Source organism: Callithrix jacchus, chromosome 14 (genome assembly GCF_049354715.1).
Source record: "Callithrix jacchus isolate 240 chromosome 14, calJac240_pri, whole genome shotgun sequence".
NCBI lineage: Eukaryota > Metazoa > Chordata > Mammalia > Primates > Cebidae > Callithrix > Callithrix jacchus.
Genome location: NC_133515.1, coordinates 9028694 through 9042549, shown reverse-complemented (window position 1 = coordinate 9042549; position 13856 = coordinate 9028694).

The following is a 13856-nucleotide window of genomic DNA, read 5'->3' as shown; positions in this document are numbered from 1 at the left end:
AAATGAGGACCATTATGATGATCCACTACCACTTAAAAAACAGTGAAACTATGTCATCTTCCTTGTGGTTTTCTTAATCACATTTTCTCTTCTCTAGCTTATTTTATTGTAAGAATACAGTGTGTGAAACATATAACATACAAAACATGTTAATTGACTGTTTATGTGATTGGTAAAGTGTGAGGCTGAGGCCAAGAAGTGGCAGAAGAAAGGGGACTTGTCTCCTTGAAGCTGTGCATCCAACATGTCCCAAATGCATTCCCTACTCAAAGTAGATGAGGCACACACTCCTCCACTGACTCACTCACCAGAGGTTTCTGGAGGAGCCACCAGCCCCAAAATAAGAAATCATCCTGCTGATGTGAAGTTGGTTCTGACTTGAAGCATCTTCATCTTTTGCAGACTCCACTCATGGAGAGAGGAGGGGGAGAGAATACATGGCTCTACCCACCTCCCAAACCATACAGAAACCTTAGGATGCCTGGGTCCTCATGGCAAAATATAAAATTAACTCGAGGTGGGTCAGAGACTCAAATGTAAAATGTAAAACTATAAACATTTTAGGAAAAAACCATTGAAGAATATCTGGGGCCTAGGGCAGGGTAATGAGTTTTTAGTTAGACCTAACAGGAAAGTACAATCCATAAAGGCAAAAATTGGTTTAAGTTGAACTTCATTAAAATTAAAAACCTCTTGCTCTATAAAACAAGTGAAAATAAAATATTACATGAGAATAACAGTAAAAAGGCATGTGGGGGAGTGATGTCAAGTCCTTGTATTAATTGAGAGAAAGTTGCTATGTTCATTAATTCAGTCTTTTTAACCAGCAAGTTAAAATACAAAGAACTAAAACTCCCCTTATTTGTAGATGCTGATGGTGTACACAGAAAACCCAAAAAACAAGTTTTTAGAATTAATAATTTTAGCAAAGTTACTGGATATAAGATTAACATAGAAATAATAATTGCATTGTTATACAGTTGCAACAAACATATATTTAAAAATTTAAAGTGATACCATATGCAAAACCATCAAAAGCAGAAATCAAATACCAAGGAATAAATCTAATAAAATGTGTGCTGGAGGTCTGCACAGAAACCACAACACCTAAATGAACAAGATGTATCATGTTCCTAGATTGGAGAATTTAATATGGTAAAGATGTTAACTGTCCCTACACTGACCTTAGATTCGATAAAACCAATCACAGCCAAAATGTCAACAGGATTGTTAGAGGGACTTGAACCACCATGCCAGGCCATGAACATTATTAATGGAAAGGAATATGTTTTCTAAACTTATTAAAAAAGGGAACACCCAACTCACCTTTTAAAGACTGAAAAACAAATATCAATATCTCAGAACACTTGGGGAAATGGTGGCCTGAGAATAGGATTTAAATTCCTTGACATAACTTTTAAGGAATGCCATGAACTTCCCACAACTTTCATGTTTTGCCTCCATTATCTCTCTCAAATTTCATAATCCAGCCGAGATACAACAATAGCAGTTCTTCAAGCAATTGTGTGTTCTTTAAAGAACTTTGCATTGTGAAAGTTTTTAAACATGTCTTCCATGTATTTCCAATTAGTTGGAATTTACATCTAGGTTTGATTAAATTCAGCTTGATTTTGATGTCGTTGCTAAGACACTTGGTCAGGCTTGCTGTCTACTTCAGCTTGCATGGGATCTGGAGGCACATGTGCCTGGACCTGCCACTTTAACGGCCACACGAGTGACTGATCAGTGTATCAAGTGGTGGCAGCCACATCCTTTCTTTGTAAATGTCCTGTCATTGCAAAACAGTGATTTTGCTAATGCCATTCTTTTCCTTTACTCTTTTAACATGTGTTAGCTAAAATTCTTGTGTAAAAAAACTTCTACAGAATTATTCTATAAAGAAAGATTTTCTCTACTGCTACAGCTATTTGAGTATCCTTTAGTATAGTTAAGGAAGTCAGAATAAATGCTTAATTTTTTGGGGAATACAATTCTTGTTCTAATGAAATGCATTTATTTGGGGGACAATGTATAAATTCCAGTAGATCTTGAAGGAGGGACATTTTGTCATCTTTGTCTCACCATATTTTCCTAGAACCATTCATTTAACTTAAAGTAATGTGTTTTAATTTTAGTCATCAGTGTTATTAACAGAAATTATACATGATTACTTTTCTAGATATCTTTGGGTAGTGTGGTAAATTTTTAGTTATTACTTATTATACAAATTTTTTCTGAATTACTCTAATGTTGGCTTGATATGTTTTGCTTCCATTTGACATGTCTCCTCCTTCTTCATATCATTTAATATTTAAGAGGCCCAAATCTAGACTATCTTTTTTTTTCTGGTTATCTAATAGGAATAAATGTAGCTTATTTTACGTATTTCAAAATACATGATGTATTCAGAGCAATGCATCTTTTCTTATTCCCACTCTTCAATTTTGTAAAATGAACACATGCAAAGCACTTGTGTTAGGCCATTCTGGCATTGCTGTAAAGAAACACCTGGGACCAGGTAAATCATAAAGAAAAGGCATGTAATTGGCCCACAGCTCTGCAGGCTGTACAGGAAATGTGCTGGCATCTGCTCAGCTTCTGGGGAGGCCCCAGGAATCTTCCAGTTGCGGCAGAAGGTGAAGGAGGAGCAGACATCTCACATGGAGAAAGCAGGAGCAAGCATGAGAGAGTAGAGGGAGAGACATCACACATGTTTAAACAACCAGATCTTGGGAGAACTCACTGTCTTGAGGACAGGTTGAAGGCATGAGGGTCTGCCCCCATGATCCAATCACCTCCCACCAGATCCCACCTCCAACACTGGGGATTACTTTTCAACAAGAGATTTGCTGGGGACACAAGTCCAAACCATATCAGCACTGATCATTTATTGTTTTGTTGCTTAATTTTTGTTTGCAATAAATGTATATTTGTACTAATTAAAAAATTTTATTTCCAAAGTTTTCCATTCCACTTGTTTTATCCTGAAAAACTACTCTTTTCCATTCCCAATCCTGTCTTCAAATTTTGGTTAATGATATTTTTGCTGTTTGGAATGCCTTTACCTTTCTTTTCTATCAGTGGAAATATCTCACATGTGCACTTCTGAGCTGCCCACAGTGGGATTTTGCTCTCCCCCAGCAAAACTGTTACAAAAAAAAAAAATTAAAATTGTTACAGCTGTAACAATTATATCACCACTGCTTGTTCAGGTGCCTGTCTTTTTTGATGATGGGGGTAACTAACTTACCTCGATGCTCCTCGTGACCTCCAGCCACTGCTTCGCATGCAGTCGATCAAGGAAGTATTGGCAATTTAAACATCATCTATGTACATTGTGCATAATCCACATAATAAAAGGATGTAAGACTTTTTATTTGCATTAAAAGAATGTAAGACTTTAAAGGGATGTTTAAGAACATGTACTTCAGTTATTTTAGAGCTGTGAAAGCTGCAGGTGTGACTTGCCCAAAGACACTGAAATTGCAGTTGCACTTCTGAAGTTAGCTTCTTGAGTACTCACATGTATGGGCATTTGTGATTCCTAGAGTAGTAGTGTGGCATTTTGATGATTTATTTTGGTGCTTATTTTACAGTTTGAAGGGTGTTCTGTGTTATGTTTTTGGTGCTAGCAAGGATGATACTTATATAGGAATTGATCACTGCTCGGCCAACCATTCTAATAACGTTGATTAGATGTTGATTAATCAAGATGATTTCTTGCAGGTTGGAGGTTGGCAGAAGTTCTAAATTTACCTTCTCATTTACCATTATTGACCATAATTTTATAAAACAGGTTTTAACAAAAATGAAAACTGTGTCTACAATAATCATTTCATCATGATTTTTCCATGATTATGCTGTACTTAATCTCTTTAAAAATCCATTTAAACTACCAAAGTGTTTGACAGTTGGTATTGCATAAAATACTTAAGGTCAACTCGAATAAGATATTTGTCCAGTCAAACATGTGACACTCCTATTGGGCTTTAATACTTTATCTCATGTGAGCTCTGGCAATAAATGTGCATAGCACATAATATCTAGTGTAACTTCATTGAGTATGGAGAGTCTGCAAGGTGGTGTCATTGCTATTGGTGGTAGCAACATACATCAGTGATATTTCTAACTTTAATTTGGTAAGAAACATCTTACCATTTAATGCCTCTTTTATCACTTTCATTTAGCTTACCCACTAAGGTAACATGTAGCTCTTGTAATTTTTAAAAAATAAGAACTAAAATAATCCCCTCCGCATTTATAGGAAACTACCAGTGCCTTTTAGAACATTGTATTTCCCACTTTTTCCTGCTATAGTGAGCTTTTGTTCAATTAACACTTGTTAGTTCCGTTTCCTTGTCAGGGCTTTGGTTAAGTGGGAAAATAATAAAATATAATAAGCACAAGGTAGAGGTCAGAACTTTTTGCCACTTAGCTCTAATACACATCTTTTGTTTTTAAGGTGTATTTTAACTGTACATATTGTTTATGTAGGACTGTTGTGTATTTGTATATATAGGCACATGCGTGTTTCTAAGTATATGATCTCCTTGATCCATCTTTAATGGGATATGCTTTTACCTCTGGCCCCATGTTGATAAAAGGTTTAAAATGAGCTATAAACATTTTTTTCAATGGATAGTTATTATCACAAGTGGCATTTATTTATTTTGTAAGATGAATGATTATTATTGCAAAATATGAGATCATTTTGTAACAGATTAATTTAAATCTTTGTGAGAGATTCAAATATAGTGTAAATCTTCTATTTTTACTATTTGTCTTCTTAGATACTGTGTTGAACAATTTTGCTTTCTTAATCCACTAATCTTTAATGGCTGCCAAAAACCAACCAACCAAACAAAAATCTCATAGTTAAGTTACTTAACTGATCTTTAAATTTTGTGTTTTCATTAGTATTTAGAGGTGGCTGGCTTCTCAGTTAGGGTAGAACAGGTTAAGGGGAAGAAGAGGGAAAATTTCTTTCCAAAATGTTTAAGAGGAACATCACACGGGAGGGGAAATCTTCAAAAGTTTTGTTTTAGGCAACAAGATGAACATTGGTACCATCACTGTAGACATTTGATACATTGAAATGTTGATAAAACAGCACGTTTTGAGGAAGAGAAAGACAAATAATGACTTCATTAAGCACATCCTTTAGTTGGAGAAGGCTTTGTATGATCTTCCTTCTGTAGACAAAAACAAAACAAAACAAAAAAAGTGAGTCTGGACTTTAGAATGTATCTAAAGATAAATATTTGGTGTGGTTTTGGCCATCTAGGGAGAAGCTGGAGGGAGGAAGAAAAAAGTAGAAAATGGATAAAAACAATATTGAAGCAACATTTAGTAGAGTATCCCCCAAAAGGCTAAGAAGGTACTGCAAGGTAAGAGAAAAATCAGTGGAATGACTTCAAGAATGGTGAAGTAATCTGTAGAATTAGACATCAAAAATAAGTAAAGCCAGCTGTCAAGGTTCATCTTATATTTTGTATCATTGGGAGGGAAATAAAGAAAAGTAATTCTCAAAATTAATTCAACTACCATGTAAATGAGAAGAAGCTTGCTGTTAACCACAGTGCTTTACTTTCCTCCGTTTGCTAAACAATTTTATTATGTGGACAAAAAAAAATTAAAACGGATATAACTTTCAAAACTGGTTCTTACTCTTAAAAAGATAATTCTGGTTCAACATACACATGTTCCTAAAACAAGGAAAAACTATATAAATTGAATAAATACATGTATAATCTTAAAACAGTGCTAGGTAAATCATGGCTCTTAATATTTTTTGACTGAACATTCAGGGTGAGGTTTTATTGGGTGAGGTTTCCAGAGTAATTGGAAATACCATAATAGCAGAGCAATTCCAGTGGGAAAGTGCTCATGTTGGAGATGAATCTTCAAGAGTGTGACTTGCCCTCACTAAGCAACAAGATCAAGTGTTATTCAAGGGTGATGTCTAACAAGCACAAACTTTAGCTTTATGTTTATATGCAAAATAGGTGATTATGATAGGAACCCGATAAGTGTAAAGATTGGATTACTTTAGTCCACTTTAGAAAATGCTTGGAAGAAGGAGTTCGCCATTTTTATATGGGTAAATATGGTTTCCCTTGTTGCTATGCATCTCTGTTTCTCTTTGCGTCTTTCATGAAATAAGTCTAATTTTCTTTAATTTAGCCTATGTGTGGCCATGTTCTTTTTAACTCACACAAAAAAATACATACCGCGTCCTGTACATGTTTTCAGTTATATGCAACGGAATCTATTGCTGTTGCATAATGTTTCACTTTCAGAAATTTTTATGGAATATTTTGCTTTAGTTAGAGAAACTATTCTTATATTATGCTCTAAGTTGAAATCTTATGGATTACTACCTGTGAAATTAGGTCTGTACCTTTTTGAAAATCTGTCCTTAGCATTAGATATGCTATATTGTAATTAAAATTCCTTATCAAGTCAGGAGTTTTACCAGTTGCCGCTATGAGGGGTTGAAGAGAAGGCAGGGTCTTTCCCAAAAGCAGTTATAACAGAGACACATCAGAAATTGTGGAGCGCATATTTTACCATAAGATCTAGTTAGTTAATTTAAAATCATTTATTATGTGAATTCATTCAAAGATGGACTAAAACACTTCAGTCTGTAACTCCAGCTGCACAGAGGAGCCTTGCTGCAAGGTTTCCAGTCACCTTCCTGTAAGTGCCTTGCATTCCCAACTGTCTGGCTACAAGTCCAGATGGACATGAGCCTGACTGAAGCAAGTTTGGAAGTTTTAGTTGAACCAAAAGAACTTATGATTTTTGTAGGTAAAAAATGACCAAATATCAGCAATTTCATGTGAATCATCCTATTGGAGTTGTCCTTTTAAACCTGCCCCACTGCCTTTCATTCAGTCCACACAGGCTGCCCTCAGACCACCTTAGATCCCTGGTTTCCTCCTCCCAGCTTCCTTGGCAGGATCCCCATGATGGAGAGCGATGGGTGCCTGGGAGAGAAGTCCACAAAGGAAGAGAGAGGAAATGTCAGAGAGGTAGAAGAATAGTGCCAGGTCCTGGAACACATTACCCCAACATGTGGCCCCTTGGCCTGCTGAGTATTTTATGGAAGGAAATGGAGAAAATGGCAGCAGCAGGAAGGTCACTATCTGACACTTTCTCCCCTGAAGCATGGTCAGAAAGGAATTCTTGACTTGCCTTGCCTGAAAGTAGGTCAGGAGACCCTCATTCCAGAGAAGTCCTGACTTGGTCCCCATATCGCCCTCTCCCATGCTGGCCTCATCAAAGCCTCTGCTTAAGGAGGACTCCAAGTCCATCTTTAGCCGCTCATGGTGAATTGATTCCTCACCCTCTAAGGGCATTTTCCTGTGAAGCTTTGTTCTCTATGACATAAGAGGAGAGGGATGTTTAGAGGACCTGTTTAAATCCCCAGGGGATTTCCTTGTCTCCACAGATTCATCTCTGTGTGAGGCAAAACACACAAAGCACCCAGCACAGTGCCCAGCACACAGTCAGTGCTCACAAAGCGTTGATTCCCTCTGCCTGCTGCAGTTGGGACAAACAACACACAGGGTGCCAAGATTCAGCTTGGTGAAGACAAGTGTAGCCCGCATTCCTGTTCCTGGGCCTTGTCCTCTTTGTTGCAGCTCAAAGTTAAAGGCAGGTCAGACACTGGCATTGCTTGTGCTGAGGATAAGCCAGCACGTCCTGTGCCCAGTAGTCCCCAGAAATGCTGTTGCCTGCCTGCTGACACTCTGCATCTCCAGTTCATCCCCCCAGGCCTCTCCAAAGCCCTCCCCTCCCAATCCACTTGGAGTTCCCACCTCTCATCTTTCTTTCCCCTCTGGATGGTGGGTAGCTATCTGCAGACCTCCCTGAAAGAACTTCCCCTACCCTGTCTGAGATGTTGAAAGCCAGGGACACTGATCCAGCACTCAGTACAGAAAGGATGGACTGGGATTTTTCACTGATGCCCTCGGGGGTCTGAGGATAGAGCAGGCAGAGCATGCAGGGTCTATAGGCAGTAAGACGGAGGCAGTGAGCTGAGCACAGACAGGAAAAGAAGAGCATGTGGCTCAGAGCTAAAGAAGACATGGCCTCGTGACCAGAAGACTCTGTCCCAGCAGGAAAGGCACATCTCAGTGTGGAAGGGTCTGGAGCTCAGGAGGGATTCAGACTCAGCAAGGGCTCAGCCTCACTAACCTCTGCTCAGGAGAGCAAAACCCTCTACGTGAGGTTTCCTCTCTGTGTCTTTACTCCAAGAAGCAGGTGTCAGAATCAAGGGCACCATCAAAATAGAATGCCAGGGATAACTGACATGTGTCAAACAAATTCCCAAAGGCCTAGCTATCACAGCTGGGGGCGGGTGGGGGACAGTCTTCTCACGGGCCAACCCTGTTCTTTATGGCACAACCCAGGACCCTTCGGCCAAGGCTGGCTTTTTCCACCCTCAGAGCAACGTCTCATTTGTGCTTTATTTGTGACTCACAACAGGCTTCTGAGTTAGGCAGGGCCTATATTATTCCAATTTCATAGAAAGGGAAACTGAGGAATGGAGTGGGCTAAGTGACTTAGGCCAGAGGGTAAGTGACTTGGGGTTAGGACTCAGATCTCCTTGGATCCAGCACCACATGTTCTCCCACATGGAACCCTCTCCCTAATCTAAACACTTCCATGGCTCCATGGCTTCATAGCCCATCACAGGATAATGAGGCCACAGAAACTGCATGCATGTTCACATGTGTATACATGTGTGTATGTGTGCATGTTTATGCACACATATACGTGTGTGTACATGAGTAATGCGTGCATGTGTGCTGAGCAAAGCGTGGGGGTGTGGGGTTGGCAGTGCCTAATGATTTTCTCCATCTTGAACATTGCAGGTTCTTTCCTGGGAGAGCCATGAAACCATGGTGTGTCAGCAGGAGGGTCTCAGGACGAGACCTATGAAGTGAAGATGAACAAAGACGCAGAGGCCTGCATTGAGCCCAGCCTCCTCTCCACAGAGATGTGAGCTCTGCTGTCCTCTTCCCAGGCTGGCCTCATGTGAGGATGGCTTTGGGGAGGCAGGGATAGGTCCCTGAGATCTCACCTCTGGCTGATTTGCAGGAAGAGAGGGGATCGCAGAGAAAAATCTGTACAACCTCTGATGAGAGCCTTTCTCTCTCTTACACACACACACATATACACAATGCCCTTTTAGCTCAACCTTTATTCATCAGAACATTTCTAAACATTGCTTCTTAAATCTTTTAAGTTGTAACCGACATAAATCATCTATTTCCTGGCGAGACTCAGTGCACACACACAGATGTTGACAATTAAACAATGTTATGAGACACGACTTATAATAAAGCTGCCCAGAAGAGGGCACTGGTGGCAAATCTAGGCCTGAGTTTTTGTCTTTGCTGGAATTTTTGGAGTACTTTAGCTGCAGACTTAGATTCATTAGAAAGTTGTGACATCCACTTGGTCAGTTATAATGAGCTCTTAAAAGAATAGCATAGCATAGCATAGCAATCACAATAGAAACTATCGGAGTGCATCATATTTCACAAAGGTAAGTAGTATGTTGTGCAGCACTTGCTTAATTGCCAATATCTGTATATATCTAGGGGATCTCTTGTGAAAAATCTTTATGACTTTATAGCAGTTTGAGACACACTGTTTCAGAAGTTTTTCTGAAAGGACTTTAGAGTGAGGAAGGACTAGCCTTCTAGGCTTTTGAAGACAGGACAGGTGTGGCTGGAGGTGATGGGAGGGGGCACCAGGCCTTTAACCCCGAGGAGTATTGGGGAGCAGCAACCAGGCCACAGCATGTGGCTTCCAGGGGTCCTGGTGCTTTCTTCTCAGGAACTGGGTGGGAGGATTAGCAGAGATGCCTCCTTTTCCTCTGGCATAGAAAGAAGAATCTACTGAGTAAGAAAAAACTTGGAAATAGTCCCAACCAGTGACGCTTGACAGATTATTCAACTGTCCTGTGCCTCTGTGTCCCTGACAGAAAATGGGGCGATGGGAGTGGCAGAACTACTTTTTTGACTCAATGAAACATAGCCATTATAAAACCAAGAGAAATATTTGATGTTCCTTATGAGATGATATTCTCTAAATTGATTTTTAGGGAATACAAATTAATACATGACCATCTACCTTAGAAATAAGAAAGCCTATATTTTAACATATTTTCGTCCTTCTAGAGTTCTTGGTACACTCAGGCACTCTACTCTACATGAAGAAGCTAGTCTCTATCCTCAAAGACATTCTACAAACTAGGAAGCTAGGAGGGTCTCAGAAGAGGAAGATAATACAGACAGTTTCTCACTAATTGCCCCAGAGTGGTACAACCCTGAGAGGTACAGGCTGCAGAGAAGGTTGAGAGCAGGGTGACTTTAATGGGAACCATGCACAAGATCAAGCAAACAGAAGTGTGCTGCAAGAGTGGGGGTGATATGCAAAAGAAAAAAATATGATAGGGAGGCTTACCTGGCTGAGAATGAGAATAAGGCTTGCAGGCATAAGCATGTGTGGTTTTTGCTCAACCAGAGTTCTTGCACAGCTAAAAGTACTTCAAGGCTCTGTCCTGTGCTGGGAAGAGGTGTGAGGTCACCCTCATGCTTCTGAGGTGTGGGTTGGCCCTATGGACCAGTGAGTCTGTGGTCTTGTCTGGCAAATGGGGTTGGAATGCAACAGTGCTTCTTGGACTGCAGGCTGACCCAGTAGGGATTGTGAATTGATTTTTAAATAAAATACACAGATTGAAGTAGAGTAGGACTCAGCAGGGTGCAATAAATGCCCCTAAGGTGGGTACAGGACATGAGGTTTCATTCCATGGGGTGTGTCTATGCATGATGGGAATGTGTCAAATCTATGTCTCACTGAGTCTTTTTAACCCCTTCAGCTCACTTCGAAGTGAGCACCCCACTTTGGGTGGTGCTCAGAAGAAAGGTGCTCACTTGGGTCAGAGCAGAGAGAGCTTCCCAAAATGAGCCACTCTTGGCTGTGACTACCACTGCACAGAGCCATGTTTTCCCTTCCTCTGCTTCCAGCTCCCCTGCCTTCTCATATCACTCCTGCTTTTCAGCTTTGCCCCCCACTTTCTGAATTTCCCTCTACCCAGTACCCTTTTTTGGCTACAGCCCTTTTAGCGCTCTTCACATGCCTCCAAGCTTCTGATTTTTTAATATCCCAGTCTCCATTCAAAAACTTTTACTACTCAAACTCTCTTCCAAATTTTTCTAACTTAAAAACAATTTTCAACGGTTCTATTTTCTTCAGTTTGATTTTCACTCCAACCTCCTCCCAGTCTAGCCCCTTTAAATGCTGCCAGGTTTCAATATCCCCAATGGATTAAATGTCCAATTTCTTTCCTCCTTTGCCCCTACCGATGATCTGGTTACTCCTTTTTGCTTCAACATTCCCCCGAACCTTCTCAAACACTGATATTTCCCCTCTTTCCCCACAAATCTCCCTGTCAGGCTTCTGCCCCCAAACATCTTCTCACCCCTTCACACCACATCACCCAGGTCCTTTAGATTCCTATGCAGCCGATTTCTCTGTCCCCTCACACCCGCTTGCTTCCCTTGCTCCCACCATGGCAGTGCCCATCTGCTCCTCCCCGCTCTCTCAGGTCTGTTGCTCAGGACGTCTTTGGCGACGGCGAGGGAGATGCTTGCTGAAGAGGGGCTCCGGGGGCAGCATGGCAATCCGGGGGACCTTTCTTCTCATTGTTGGCCTTGGCCCCAAGTGTCCCCAGGTGCTGATGGAGGGCGTGGGGTGTGTGAGCCCTGCCGCCAGGGCCTGGCTGGCGTTGTGCCAGGAGCTGTCCATGGTCCTGAAACGATGCCGGTTGTGATTGTTCGAACGAGCGTTGTCCGTGGTGCTGAAGAGGTTCCTGGACTCCGGCAGTGGCGGCAGCAGTGCCTAGGAGGCCGGCAGCCGGAAGACCACCAGGTAAAGAATCCTGGCGGAGGCTAAGCTTGCAGCAGCTGCTGATACTCCCACAAGCAGCGATTCTCCGCGCTCAGCTCCGTCCAGCCGCCGCTCCAGCTCGTCGATGCTCTGGCGCTGGGTGTGGACAAGGCTCTGCTGGTTCTTTTTCTTTTTTCTTTTGACAGAATCTCATTCTGTTGCCAGGCTGGAGTGCAGTGGCACGACCTCAGCTCACTGTAACCTCTGCGTCCCAGGTTCAAGCGAATCTTCTGCCCCAGCCTCCCGAATAGCTGAGACTACAGGAGCGTGCCACCACTACCAGCTAATTTTCGTATTTTTAGTAGAGACGGGGTTTCACCGTGTTGGCCAGGATGGTCTCGATCCCTCGACCTCGTGATCCACCCACTTAGGTCTCCCAAAGTGTTGGGATTACAGGCCTGAGTCTCCGCGCCCTGCGAGGTTCTGCTGGTTCTGCATGATGGCCCTGAGCTCCTTGAGGTAGAGCCCGGCGCACCAGATTCTCCGGCAGCCTCTCCAAGCCGCCCACCCGCCGCCCGTGCCCTGCCCGCGCCTGGGCGGGTGGTGGGCAGCGAGAGGGAGCCGGATCCTAGCAGCCCAGCGTTGGGCTTGCTTCCTTCTCCCCCGGACCTTACTTCCCTCTCGCCGCTGGCGCCGTGTCACCGCCACCCTGGCCTTCACACACCCACCGCGGGGCGGTGCCAAGCCCCAGGGCAGCCCCTCCTGTCTTGGCGTCCAGAGGAGGCTCTTACTCGCCGGATAGAGAGAAGAGGGAGAAAGCGAGCAAGACGTTCGGATGTGGGAGGGAAGCAGTATAAATGCAGGGGTCTGTAGAAGGATGGTGAATCTGACTGGCAAGACGCAAAAGTGAGTGAGTGAGAGTGAGTGAGTGAGTAAAAAGAAAGCAGCGATACTGGGAAGGTTACTCCTTTTTGCTCCAACATTCCCCCAAACCTTCTCAAATACTGATGTTTTCCCCTCTTCCCCCACAAATCTGTCAGTCTTCTGCCCCAAACACCTTCTCACCCCTTAACACCACATCACCCAGGTCCTTTAGATTCCTACGCAGCCGAATTCTCTGTCCCCTCACACCCGCTTGCTTCCCTTGCTCCCACCATGGCAGTGCCCATCTGCTCCTCCCCGCTCACTCAGGTCTGTTGCTCAGGACGTCTTTGGCGACGGCGAGGGAGATTCTTGCTGAAGAGGGGCTCCGGGGACAGCAAGGCAATCCGGGGGACCTTTCTTCTCATTGTTGGCCTTGGCCCCAAGTGTGCCCAGGTGCTGATGGAGGGCGTGGGGTGTGTGAGCCCTGCCGCCAGGCCCCGGGTGGGGCTGCGCCAGGAGCTGTCCGTGGTCCTGAAACAATGCCGGCTGAGGCGCGGGCTGTGACTGGGTGAACGAGCGCTATCCGTGGTGCTGAAGAGGTTCCTTGGCCCCCGGCTGTGGCGAGAGCGGTGCCTAGGAAACCGGCAGCCGGAAGACCACCAGGAATGCTTCTTGGAGGAAGTAACCCTTGAGGTGGGGAGGGTTTTCCAGGAAGGGAGAGGATAGCATGAGCAAAACCTTAGAGATATTAATAATCGTGGACTGATAATCATGGCCTTGTGTGCGTGCCTTGTCACGCCAATCCCTTAAGATTCCGAGCCCTTTGTGCTCGCCTCTCCCTCCAGTACCTAGTGCGCGCGCTGCTTCCTACCCGCCCCCAATCCCACGGTTGCCAGTAGCTGCCTTGTGCCCGTACCTTGCCGCGCCAATCCGTTAAGGTCCCAGGTCCTTAGTGCGTGCGCCTCTCCCTACGGTACACCACGCGCGCGCGCCGCCCCTTCCGTTGCCAACAGGTGCCTTGTGCGCGAACCTTGCCGGCCAAACCGTTAACGTCTGGCGTCTTTTGTGCGTGCGCCTCTCCTTCC